Source organism: Salmo salar, chromosome 20 (genome assembly GCF_965601325.2).
Source record: "Salmo salar chromosome 20, fSalSal1, whole genome shotgun sequence".
Lineage (NCBI taxonomy): Eukaryota > Metazoa > Chordata > Actinopteri > Salmoniformes > Salmonidae > Salmo > Salmo salar.
Genome location: NC_138310.1, coordinates 25,475,749 through 25,487,782, shown reverse-complemented (window position 1 = coordinate 25,487,782; position 12,034 = coordinate 25,475,749).

Here is a 12,034-nt window from a genome sequence, read left to right as displayed (position 1 = left end):
CAGATGAAGCAGATGCTAAAACACAGGACTGTTTTGCTATCACAGACTGAAACATGTTCCGGGATTTTTCCGATGGCATTGAGGAGTACACCACATCAGTCACTGGCTTTATCAATATGTGCATTGAGGACGTCGTCCCCACAGTGACTGTACGTACATAACCTGACCAGAAGCCAAGGATTACAGGCAACATTCGCACTGAGCTAAAGGGTAGAGCTGCCACTTTCAAGGTGCGGGACTCTAACCCGGAAGCTTACAAGAAATCCCGCTATGCCCTGCGACGAATCATCAAACAGGCAAAGCGTCAATACAGGGCAAAGATTTAATCATACTACACCGGCTCCGACGCTCGTCGGATGTGGGAGGGCTTGCAAACTATTACAGACTACAAAGGGAAGCACAGCCACGAGCTGCCCAGTGACACGAGCCTACCAGATGAGCTAAATCACTTCTATGCTCGCTTCGAGGCAAGCAACACTGAGGCATGCATGAGAGCATCTGCTGTTCCGGATGACTGTGTGATCACGTTCTCCGTAGCCGACGTGAGTAAGACCTTTAAACAGGTCAGCATACACAAGGCTGCAGGGCCAGACGGATTACCAGGACGTGTGCTCTAGGCATGTGCCTAGAGATTTTCAACCTGTCACTGATTGAGTCTGTAATACCAAGCAGACCACCATAGTCCCTGTGCCCAAAAACACAAAGTCAACCTGCCTAAATGACTACAGACCCCTAGCACTCATGTCCGTAGCCATGAAGTGCTTTGAAAGGCTGGTCATTGCTCACATCAACACCATTATCCCAGACACCCACCCAAATTTGCATACCGCCCAAACAGATCCACAGATGATGCAATCTCTATTGCACTCCACACTGCCCTTTCCCACCTGGACAAAAGGAACACCTATGTGAGAATGCTATTCATTGGCTACAGCTCAGTGTTCAACACCATAGTACCCTCAAAGCTAATCACTAAGCTAAGGAACCTAGGACTAAACACCTCTCTCTGCAATTGGATTCTGGACTTCCTGACGGGCCGCCCCCAGGTGGTGAGGGTAGGTAGCAACACATCTGCCACGCTGATCCTCAACACTGGAGCTCCCCATGAGTGCGTGCTCAGTCCCCTCCTGTACTCCCTGTTCACCCACGACTGCATGGCCAGGCACGACTCCAACGCCATCATTAAGTTTGCAGACAACACAACAGTGGTAGGACTGATCACCGACAACGACGAGACAGCCTATAGGGAGGAGGTCAGAGACCTGGCCGGGCGGTGCCAGAATAACAACCTATCCCTCAACGTAACCAAGACTAAGGAGATGATTGTGGACTACAGGAAAAGGAGCACCGAGCACGCCCCCATTCTCATTGATGGGGCTGTAGTGGAGCAGGTTGAGAGCTTCAAGTTCCTTGGTGTCCACATCAACAACAAACTTGAATGGTCCAAACACACCAAGACAGTCGTGAAGAGGGCACGACAAAGCCTATTCCCCCTCAGGAAACTAAAAAGATTTGGCAGAGGGTCCTGAGATCCTCAAAAGGTTCTACAGCTGCAACATCGAGAGCATCCTGACCGGTTGCATCACTGCCTGGTACGGCAATTGCTCGGCCTCCGACCGCAAGGCACTTCAGAGGGTAGTGCGTACGGCCCAGTACATTACTGGGGCAAAGCTGCCTGCCATCCAGGACCTCTACACCAGGCGATGTCAGAGGAAGGCCCTAAACATTTTCAAAGACCCCAGCCACCCCAGTCATAGACTGTTTTCTCAACTACCGCATGGCAAGCTGTACCGGAGTGCCAAGTCTAGGACAAAAAGGCTTCTCAACAGTTTTTACCCCCAAGCCATAAGACTCCTGAACAGGTAATCAAATGGCTACCTGGACTATTTGCATTGTGTGCCCCCCCCCAACCCCTCTTTTACGCTGCTGCTACTCTCTGTTTATCTTATATGCATAGTCACTTTAACTATACATTCATGTACATACTATTTCAATTGGCCTGACCAACCAGTGCTCCCGCACATTGGCTAACCGGGCTATCTGCACTGTGTCCCACCACCCACCAACTCCTCTTTTTACGCTACTGCTACTCTCAGTTCATCATATATGCATAGTCACTTTAACCATACCTACATGTTGTCACGTCCTGACCATAGTACGTTTTTCTTTTCTATGGTAGAGTAGGTCAGGGCGTGACAGGGGGGTGTTTGTCCGTTTTTCTATTTCTATGTTTAGTTTCTAGTTCTGTATTTCTAGGTTGGGTTTTGTTTGGCATGACCTCCAATTGGAGGCAGCCGGTTGTCGTTGTCTCTAATTGGAGGCCATATTTAAGTTGATGTTTGTCCCACTTGTGTTTTGTGGGTGATTATATTTTGTGAGTGTGTTTGTTCTTACTGCGTCACGGTTTGTTGTTTTGTTCCTTCAGTTTATTTTGTATCGCATTTAGTTTCACTGTCCAATAAATATGTGGAACGAAACCGACGCTGCATTTTGGTCCGATCATTCGAACATTCATGACACATGTACATACTACCTCAATAAGCCTGACTAACCGGTGTCTGTATATAGCCTTGCTACTCTAATTTTCAAATGTCTTTTTACTGTTTTATTTCTTTACCTACACACACACACACACACACACACACACACACACACACACACACACACACACACACACACACACACACACACACACACACACACACACACACACACACACACACACACACACACATACATACCTTTTTTTCGCACTATTGTTTAGAGCCTGTAAGTAAGCATTTCACTGTAAGGTCTACTACACCTGTTGTATTCGGCGCACGTGACAAATAAACTTTGATTTGATACTTGGTAAACCCTGTCATGCATGAAAAGCCCAGGAGGGCGGACGTTTCTGTGATTCTGGATCCAGCGCGCCTGGTACTGACAATCATTCCACACTCAAAGTCGCTTTGGTCACTCATTTTACCAATTCCAATGTTCAATCGAACAGTAACTGAGTGGCTTGATGCCTGTTTGCCTGCTTTTATATAGCAAGCCACGGCCACATGACTCACTGTCTGTAGGAGTGATCAATTTTCGTGAATGGGGTGGTATACCTAATTAACTGTCCAGTGAATGCATACTGTATATGTGTATATGTACTGTATATGTACTGTATGTGTGCATGCTGTATAATGTAAAGCAAGCCCTTTGTACTGTTTGTCACATTTTTCAGCACCTAAGGGTATACTTTGCTTCTTATTTAATGGCAAAACTGCACACTTTGATATGCAGAAATACTCTTTAATTCCTTTTCTCTATCTCAGTCAAGGAATTCCAGATATATAATAAAATGTATTACTGCAATCATTACCATCAATCTGTGTGTTTGAATTGGTGGGCTTTTTACCTTTCAGGTTGAAAGGTGCCATGCTTTTAGTCTTCAAAGGCATGCAAATTACCCCTCACTTTCCCCTATTCCTATGAACGAGCCTTATTAAATGCAGTTAGGAGAATCAAAGTTGAGGTGTGCCTTTAAAACCAAGTGCATTGAAAGAGGACATGATTGGAGAGAAAGAGGCAAATGGCGAAGGGCCATTTGAGCACCAAATTGCGTGTCAAATGAAAGCTATGAGTCTATATTTTTGAGAAATGAAGGCATTTAGGAATAAGCAAAGACTCAGGTGATTTCTGGTCAAACAGATGAAAAGAGGTCTTAGACATCTACCAGAAAAAAGACAATAATGTTGAAGTAAAGGCCCCTACCAACTAACATCAAAACCTATATTTAGTTTTTTTTTAATTATTTGCCTTCTGTAAGTTTAAGAAGCACTGCATTGTACTGCATTGTACACACATATCTTTAAAGAGCAACTTCGACTAAAAAAACAACTTCTCGGTTAGAAAACAGCCTGTGGCATCAATATGAGTCAGAAACATTTATTCTACTGGCAAAATTTACTTCAAAATGTAAATAGAATAATTTGTGTCATGAAGTCATTCTCGTCCAAAAAAATATGTTTTGTGAGACTTGTGATTGTGACTGCATCATAACGTAAATGAAGGTTGGGTTTGTTTCAATCCTGCCAACATTCCCACAGCTGGCAGCACACAAGTAATCATCAATTTGGAGTGCAGCTGCACACAACCCAATCGTAATGCCGTAGAAAATTTGGGTTGACATTGGATATCCCTATGGGGCTAGTTAGGGACCATCGGTAAATTACATAATGTACATTGGACAAGGTGTTAAAATTTCAATAGCTCCAAATTTCAATGACTTAAAAACCTCAAACCAACTATAACTTGTAGAAATCCATATACAAATATTGAAAACTAAAAACTAAACTAGAAAACTAAAAGGTGAGCAACATGAAAATGTTGTCTCATTTACATTGTGTAATTTATTGTCGGTCCCTAATTAGTTTAAACTGACGAATTTTGCTGGGGACTTTTTTATTGTGTTAATTAGATTGACACGGGGGGAGCAATAGACTCTTTCAATTGGCTAAATGATTTGGGTAACTCTTCCCACCTGCGAAAACATACTAGAGACACCCACATCAAACCACCCCCTGAAACCAACTCACGTTTCAATTCAGTTATGGCCGTTAGCATTTCTTAATTAACCAAATCTAAAACGAGCCCAAATCAGGAACTCCAGTCACCCATTAAGACATTTTCTAATTTCTCTGCCTCATGAGGAGGGAGGATTGTCATGCCCTGACCATGGAGAGCCCTCGGGGTTCTCTGTGGTGTAATAGGTCAGAGCATGACTAGGGGGGTTTCTAGATAGTATATTTCTATATTGGTGTATGTGTATGGTTCCCAATTGGAGGCAGCTGATAATCATTGCCTCTAATTGGGGATCATACTTAGTGTGTTCCTTTTCCCACCTGCGATGTGGGATATTGTTTTGTTTTGTATGTGTGCTATGTATTTCACATAGTTATATCTTTGTTGTTTTGAGAAGTTTCACTATTATTAAGATGTGGAACTCTACTCACGCTGCACCTTGGTCCAATTATTTATATGACGATTGTGACAAGGATAATGAAAGTTCACAGAAGGTAGACCTACCAATTAGTTACAATGTTTTTACTGATATCAAGTTTCTTTATAAATTATTAAGTGATTAAAACTCCTAATTTTGTTACCAAATCGGAATCAGAATTACAGAAAAATCTGTAACGGAGACGCTGAGAATCGAGAAGCAGGGGCAGGTGAAATGTTTAATAAACCAACAAACATAGAATGAGACAACATAACAGTAGCATCTATGCATAAACACAGCAACAATACTGACTGGGGAAAGAACCTAAGGGAGTGCCAGTTATAGGGGAGGTAATAGGTGAGGTAGTAGAGTCCAGGTGTGTCTCATGATGACATGCAGGTGCGCGTAATGATTGATGCAAGGTGTGCGTAATGATGGATCCCAAGACCGGTGGTTAGTATATCGGCAACGTCGAACACCGGAGGGGAGGAGCGGGAGTAGACGTGACAGCAATGGACTTACTGCAATTGAATTGACTACAATGGGAAATCCTGGTAGTCACAAACCACACCTGCTACTGTCCTCCGTTCCACTGGCATAGAGTTATGTTCAGCTCATAACTGTTTTATTTCTCTTTCTGTCATCTGGTGGTCAAACCAAGACTCTCTCTCTTCTCTCTCCCCCCAGTTAATGTAACATCAACCCGGCTCTTACTGACACCTACCATGACACCTACCACTTACCCTCTTTCCATTTACACAGAGGATGTTGAAAAGTAGTTGAAATTTGGGCAGTCTGCCCTGGCTGGATTATGTTTCACAAATTAGGAGAGCACACTACAGTTGAGCACAGTAGAGAACAGTTACAGTACATAACAGTACAGTAGAGTAGAGAACAGTACAGTAAAGAAAAGTATAGTTCAGTGCAGCACAAATCAAATACATTTTTATTTGTCATATGCGCCGAATACAACAGGTGTAGACGTTACCATGAAATGCTTACTTACAAGCCCTTAACCAACAACGCAGTTCAAGAAATAGGGTTAAGAAAATATTTTCTAAATTAACTAAAGTAAAAAATGTCATTAAAAGTAACACAATAAAATAACAATAACAAGGCTATATATATACAGGGTAAGGCGAGGTAATTTTTAAATGTAGGTTGGGGTAAAGTGATTATGCATAGATAATGAACAGCGAGTAGCAGCAGTGTAAAAACAAAGGGGGGGGGTCAATGTAAATTGTCTGGGTGGCCATTTGATTAGTGGTTCAGCAGTCTTATGGGTTGGGGGTAGAAGCTGTTAAGGAGCCTTTTGGACCTAGACTTGGCACTCTGGTACCGTTTGCCATGTGGTAGCAGAGAGAACAGTCTATGACTTGGGTGATTGGAGTCTTTGATAATATATGCTGTAGGTCCTGGATGGCAGGAAGCCTGGCCTCAGTTATGTACTTGGCTGTATGCGTTACCCTCTGTAGCGCCTTACGGTCGGAAGCCGAGCAGCTACCATACCAGGCGATGACGTAACAGGTCAGGATGCTCTCTAATGGTGCAGCTGTAGAACTTTTTGAGGATCTGGGGACGTGCCAAATCTTTTCAGTCTTCTGAGGGGGAAAAGGCGTTGTCTCTTCAGAACATTCTTGGTGTGTTTGGACCATGAAAGTTTGTTGGTGATGTGGACATCAAGGAACTTGAAACTCTCTACGTGCTCCACTACAGCCCCGCCAATGGGAATGAGGGCGCGATCGGCCCTCCTTTTCCTGTCCACAATCATCTCCTTTGTCTTGCTCACGTTGATGGAGAGGTTGTTGTCCTGGCACCACACTGCCAGGTCTCTGACCTCGTCCATATAGGCTGTCTCATCGTTGTCGGTGACCAGGCCTTTCACCGTTGTGTCATCAGCAAACTTAATGATGGTGTTGGAGTCGTGCTTGGCCATGCAGTTGTGGGTGAACAGGAAGTACAGGAGGGGTCTAAGCACGTCCCCCTGAGAGGCCACTGTGTTGAGGATCAGCATGGCAGATGTGTTCTTGCCTACCCTTACCACTTGGGGGTGGTCCGTCAGGAAGTCCAGGATCCAGTTGCAGAGGAAGATGTTTAGTCCCACGGTCCTTAGCTTTGTGATGAGCTTTGTGGGCACTATGGTGTTGAACGCTGAGCTGTAGTCAATGAACAGCATTCTCACATAGGTGTTCCTTTTGTCCAGGTGGGAAAAGGCAGTGTGGAGTGCGATTGAGATTGTGTCATCTGTGGATCTGTTGGGACGTATGTGAATTGGAGTGGGTCTAGGGTTTCCGGGATGATGGTGTTGATGTGAGGCATGACCAGACTTTCAAAGCACTTCATGGCTACCGATGTGAGTGCTACAGGGCGGTAGTCATTTAGGTAGGTTACCTTCGCTCTCTTGGGTGCAGGGACTATGGTGGTCTGCTTGTAACGCGTAGGTATTACAGACTCGGTCAGGGAGAGGTGGAAAATGTCAGTGAAGACGCTTGCCAGTTTGTCCACACATGCTTTGAGTACACATCCTAGAAATCATTCTGGGCCCATGGCCTTCTGAATGTTGACCTGTTTAACTTCTTTCGGATAGGGGGCGGTATTTTGATGTCCGGATGAAAAGCGTGCCCAAAGTAAACTGCCTGCTACTCAGGCCCAGAAGCTAGGATATGCATATAATTGGAAGATTTGGATAGAAAACACTCTTAAAATAATGTCTGTGAGTATAAGAGAACTGAAATGGCAGGCGAAACCCCGAGGACAAACCATCAACAACAAACAAAAAAATTCAGCATACCACTGATTTCACTGCCTGGCACTTTTATAATAGGGCGAAATCGTCCCCGATTGCAGTTCCTAGGGATTCCACTAGATGTCAACAGTCTTTAGAAAGAGTTTCAGGCTGGTTTTTGTAAAAATGAGGGAGAAGTTGTAGTTTTTCTAGTGGCTCCCATTTTGGCTGTAGTGTTTCCAAGCACATGGCAGAGAGAGCACATTCTTTTTGTTTATCTCCGGTAAAGACAATAACAATTCTCCGTCTTAAATTGTATTGTTAATTTGTGTATTAGGGTACCTAAGGATTGATTATAAACGTTGATTGACTTGTTTGGATAAGTTTATTGGTAACGATTGGGATTCATTTTGTATGCATTTTGAAGGAAGGAAACTGAGTGGATTATTGACTGAAGCACGCCAGCTAAACTTTATGTATATAAGGAAGGAATTTATCGAACAAAGGACCATTTGTAATGTAACTGGGACATTTTTGAGTGGTAACAGAAGAAGATCTTCAAAGGTAAGGCATATATTATATTGCTATTTCTGACTTTCATGTCGCAACTCCCTGGTTTAAAATGATTTGTTATGCATTTGTGTGCTGGACGCTGTCCTCAGATAATCGCATGGTTTGCTTTTGCCGTAAAGCCTTTTTGAAATCTGACACCTTGGCTGGATTAACAACAAGTTAAGCTGTATTTTGATGTATTACACTTGTGATTTCATGAAAGTTTAATATTTATAGTAATTTAATTTGAATTTCGCGCTCTGCAATTTTACCGGCTGTTGGCCAGGTGGGACAATAATGTCCCACCTATCCCAAAGAAGTTCAGTCCTTGCTCACATCGGCTATGGAGAGCGTGATCACGAGCTGTCCGGAACAGCGGGTGCTCTCATGCTTGCTTGCCTTGAAGCGAGCATATAAGGCATTTAGCCCATCTGCTAGACTCGCTTCACTGGACAGCTCATGGTTGGGTAGTCCATAATAGTTTGCAAGCCCTACCACTCTTTGCCTGTTTGATGGTTTGTCTGAGGGCATAGCGAGATTTCTTATAAGCATCTGGATTAGTGTCCTGCTCCTTGAAAACGGCAGCTCTAGCCTTTAGCTCGGTGTGGATGTTGCCTGTAAACCATGGCTTCTGTTTGGGATATGTACGTACGGTCACTGTGGGGAAGACGTCGTCGATGCATTTCTTGATGAAGCCGGTGATTGAGGTGGTATTCTCCTCAATGCCATTGAAAGAATCCCGGAACATATTCCAGTCTGTGCTAGCAAAGCAGTTCTGTAGCGTAGGGTCCACATCATCTGACCACTTCCATATTGAGCGAGTCACTGGTACTCCCTGCTTTAGTTTTTGCTTGTAAGCAGGAATCAGGAGGATAGAACTTTGGTCAGATTTTCCAAATGGAGGGGGAGGGAGAGCTTTGTTTTTTTCCCACTGGTTGCATATGTGACATGCTGGTAGAAATTAGGTAAAAAGGATTTGAGTTTTCCTGTATTAAAGTCTCAGGCAACTAGAAGCGTCGCTTCTGGCTGAGCATTTTCTTGTTTGCTATTGGCCTTATACAGCTTGTTGATTGCGGTCTTAGTGCTAGCATCAGTTTGTGGTGGTAAATAGACGGCTATGAAAAATATGAATGAAAACTCATTTGTTAGATAGTGTGGTATGCAGTTTATCATGAGGTACTTTAACTTCTTTGGGATAGGGGGCAGTATTTTCACGGCCGGATAAAAAACGTACCCGATTTAATCTGGTTACTACTCCTGCCAAGAAACTAGAATATGCATATAATTAGTAGATTTGGATAGAAAACACTCTAAAGTTTCTAAAACTGTTTGAATGGTGTCTGTGAGTATAACAGAACTTATATGGCAGGCCAAAACCTGAGAAGATTCCATACAGGAAGTGCGCTGTCTGACAATTTGTTCAAATCAAATTTCAAATCAAATTTATTTTTATATAGCCCTTCGTACATCAGCTGATATCTCAAAGTGCTGTACAGAAACCCAGCCTAAAACCCCAAACAGCAAGCAAAGCATGTGAAAGAAGCACGGTGGCTAGGAAAAACTCCCTAGGAAAAACTCCCTACAAAGGCCAAAAACCTAGGAAGAAACCTAGAGAGGAACCAGGCTATGAGGGGTGGCCAGTCTTCTTCTGGCTGTGCAGGGTGGATATTATAACAGAACATGGTCAAGATGTTAAAATGTTCATAAATGACCAGCATGGTCAAATAATAATAATCATAGTAGTTGTCGAGGGTGCAACAAGCACGTCTGGTGAACAGGTCAGGGTTCCATAGCCGCAGGCAGAACAGTTGAAACTGGAGCAGCAGCACGGCCAGGTGGACTGGGGACAGCAAGGAGTCATCATACCAGGTAGTCCTGAGGCATGGTCCTAGGGCTCAGGTCCTCCGAGAGAAAGACAGAAAGAGAGAAGAGAGAATTAGAGAGAGCATATTTCACACAGGACACCAGATAAGACAAGATAAATACTCCAGATGTAACAGACTGACCCTAGCCCCCCCGACACATAAACTACTGCAGCATAAATACTGGAGGCTGAGACAGGAGGGATCAGAAGACACTGTGGCCCCATCCGATGATACCCCCGGACAGGGCCAAACAGGCAGGATATAACCCCACCCACTTTGCCAAAGCACAGCCCCCACACCACTAGAGGGATGTCTCCAACCACCAACTTACCGTCCTAAGACAAGGCCGAGTATAGCCCACAGCGATCTCCGCCATGGCACAACCCAAGGGGGGGCGCCAACCCAGACAGGAAGACCACGTCAGTGACTCAACCCACTCAAGTGACGCACCCCTCCCATGGACGGCATGGAAGAACACCAGTAAGCCAGTGACTCAGCCCCTGTAAAAGGGTTAGAGGCAGAGAATCCTAGTGGAAAGAGGGGAACCGGCAAGGCAGAGACAGCAAGGGCGGTTCGTTGCTCCAGCCTTTCCGTTCACCTTCACACTCCTGGGCCAGACTATACTTAATCATAGGACCTACTGAAGAGATAAGTCTTCAGTAAAGACTTAAAGGTTGAGACTGAGTCTGCGTCTCTCACATTGGTAGGCAGACCATTCCATAAAAATGGAGCTCTGTAGGAGAAAGCCCTACCTCCAGCCGTTTGCTTAGAAATTCTAGGGACAATTAGGCGGCCTGCGTCTTGTGACCGTAGCGTACGTGTAGGTATGTACGGCAGGACCAAATCGGAAAGATAGGTAGGAGCAAGCCCATGTAATGCTTTGTAGGTTAGCAGTAAAACCTTGAAATCAGCCCTTGCCTTAACAGGAAGCCAGTGTAGGGAGGCTAGCACTGGAGTAATATGATCAAATTTTGGGGTTCTAGTCAGGATTCTAGCAGCCGTATTTAGCACTAACTGAAGTTTATTTAGTGCTTTATCCGGGTAGCCGGAAAGTAGAGCATTGCAGTAGTCCAGCCTAGAAGTAACGAAAGCATGGATTAATTTTTCTGCGTCATTTTTGGACAGAAAGTTTCTGATTTTTGCTATGTTACGTAGATGTAAAAAAGCTGTCCTTGAAACAGTCTTGATATGTTCTTCAAAAGAGAGATCAGGGTCCAGAGTTGTCCTTCTGTTGCATCTCTATCGAAAATACAGCATCTGTGCTGTAACGTGACATTTTCTAAGGCTTCCATTTGCTCTCTAAAGCCGCCAGAAAGTGGAATTGGGTGTCTGCTGTCTCTGGGCAAAGAACAGCAGCAGAATTTGTAAGTGGTCAGCCTGGGGACAGTGAGACTGAGATGTGAGTTCACGAGACTACTCCATTTTTTTCTTTCAGCATTTGAATGAATACAACGTTGCCCGGTTGGAATATTATCGCCATTTCACGAGAAAATAGCATAAAAATAGATTTTAAACAGCGTTTGACATGCTTCTAAGTACGGTAATGGAATATTTTGAATTTATTTGTCACGAAATGCGCTCGCACGTCACCCTTCGGATAGTGACCTGAACGCACGAACAAAACGGAGCTATTTGAATATAACTATGGATTATTTGGAACCAAAACAACATTTGTTGTTGAAGTAGAAGTCCTGGGAGTGCATTCTGATGAAGAACAGCAAAGGTAATCCAATTTTTCTTATAGTAATTCTGAGTTTAGTGAGCCCCAAACTTGGTGGGTGTCAAAATAGCCAGCCGTGATGGCCGAGCTATGTACATAAAGGAGTTCTGTGTCTATAATTCTTAAAATAATTGTTATGTATTTTGTCAACGTTTATCATGACTAATTTAGTAAATTTACCGTAAGTTTTCGGTGGG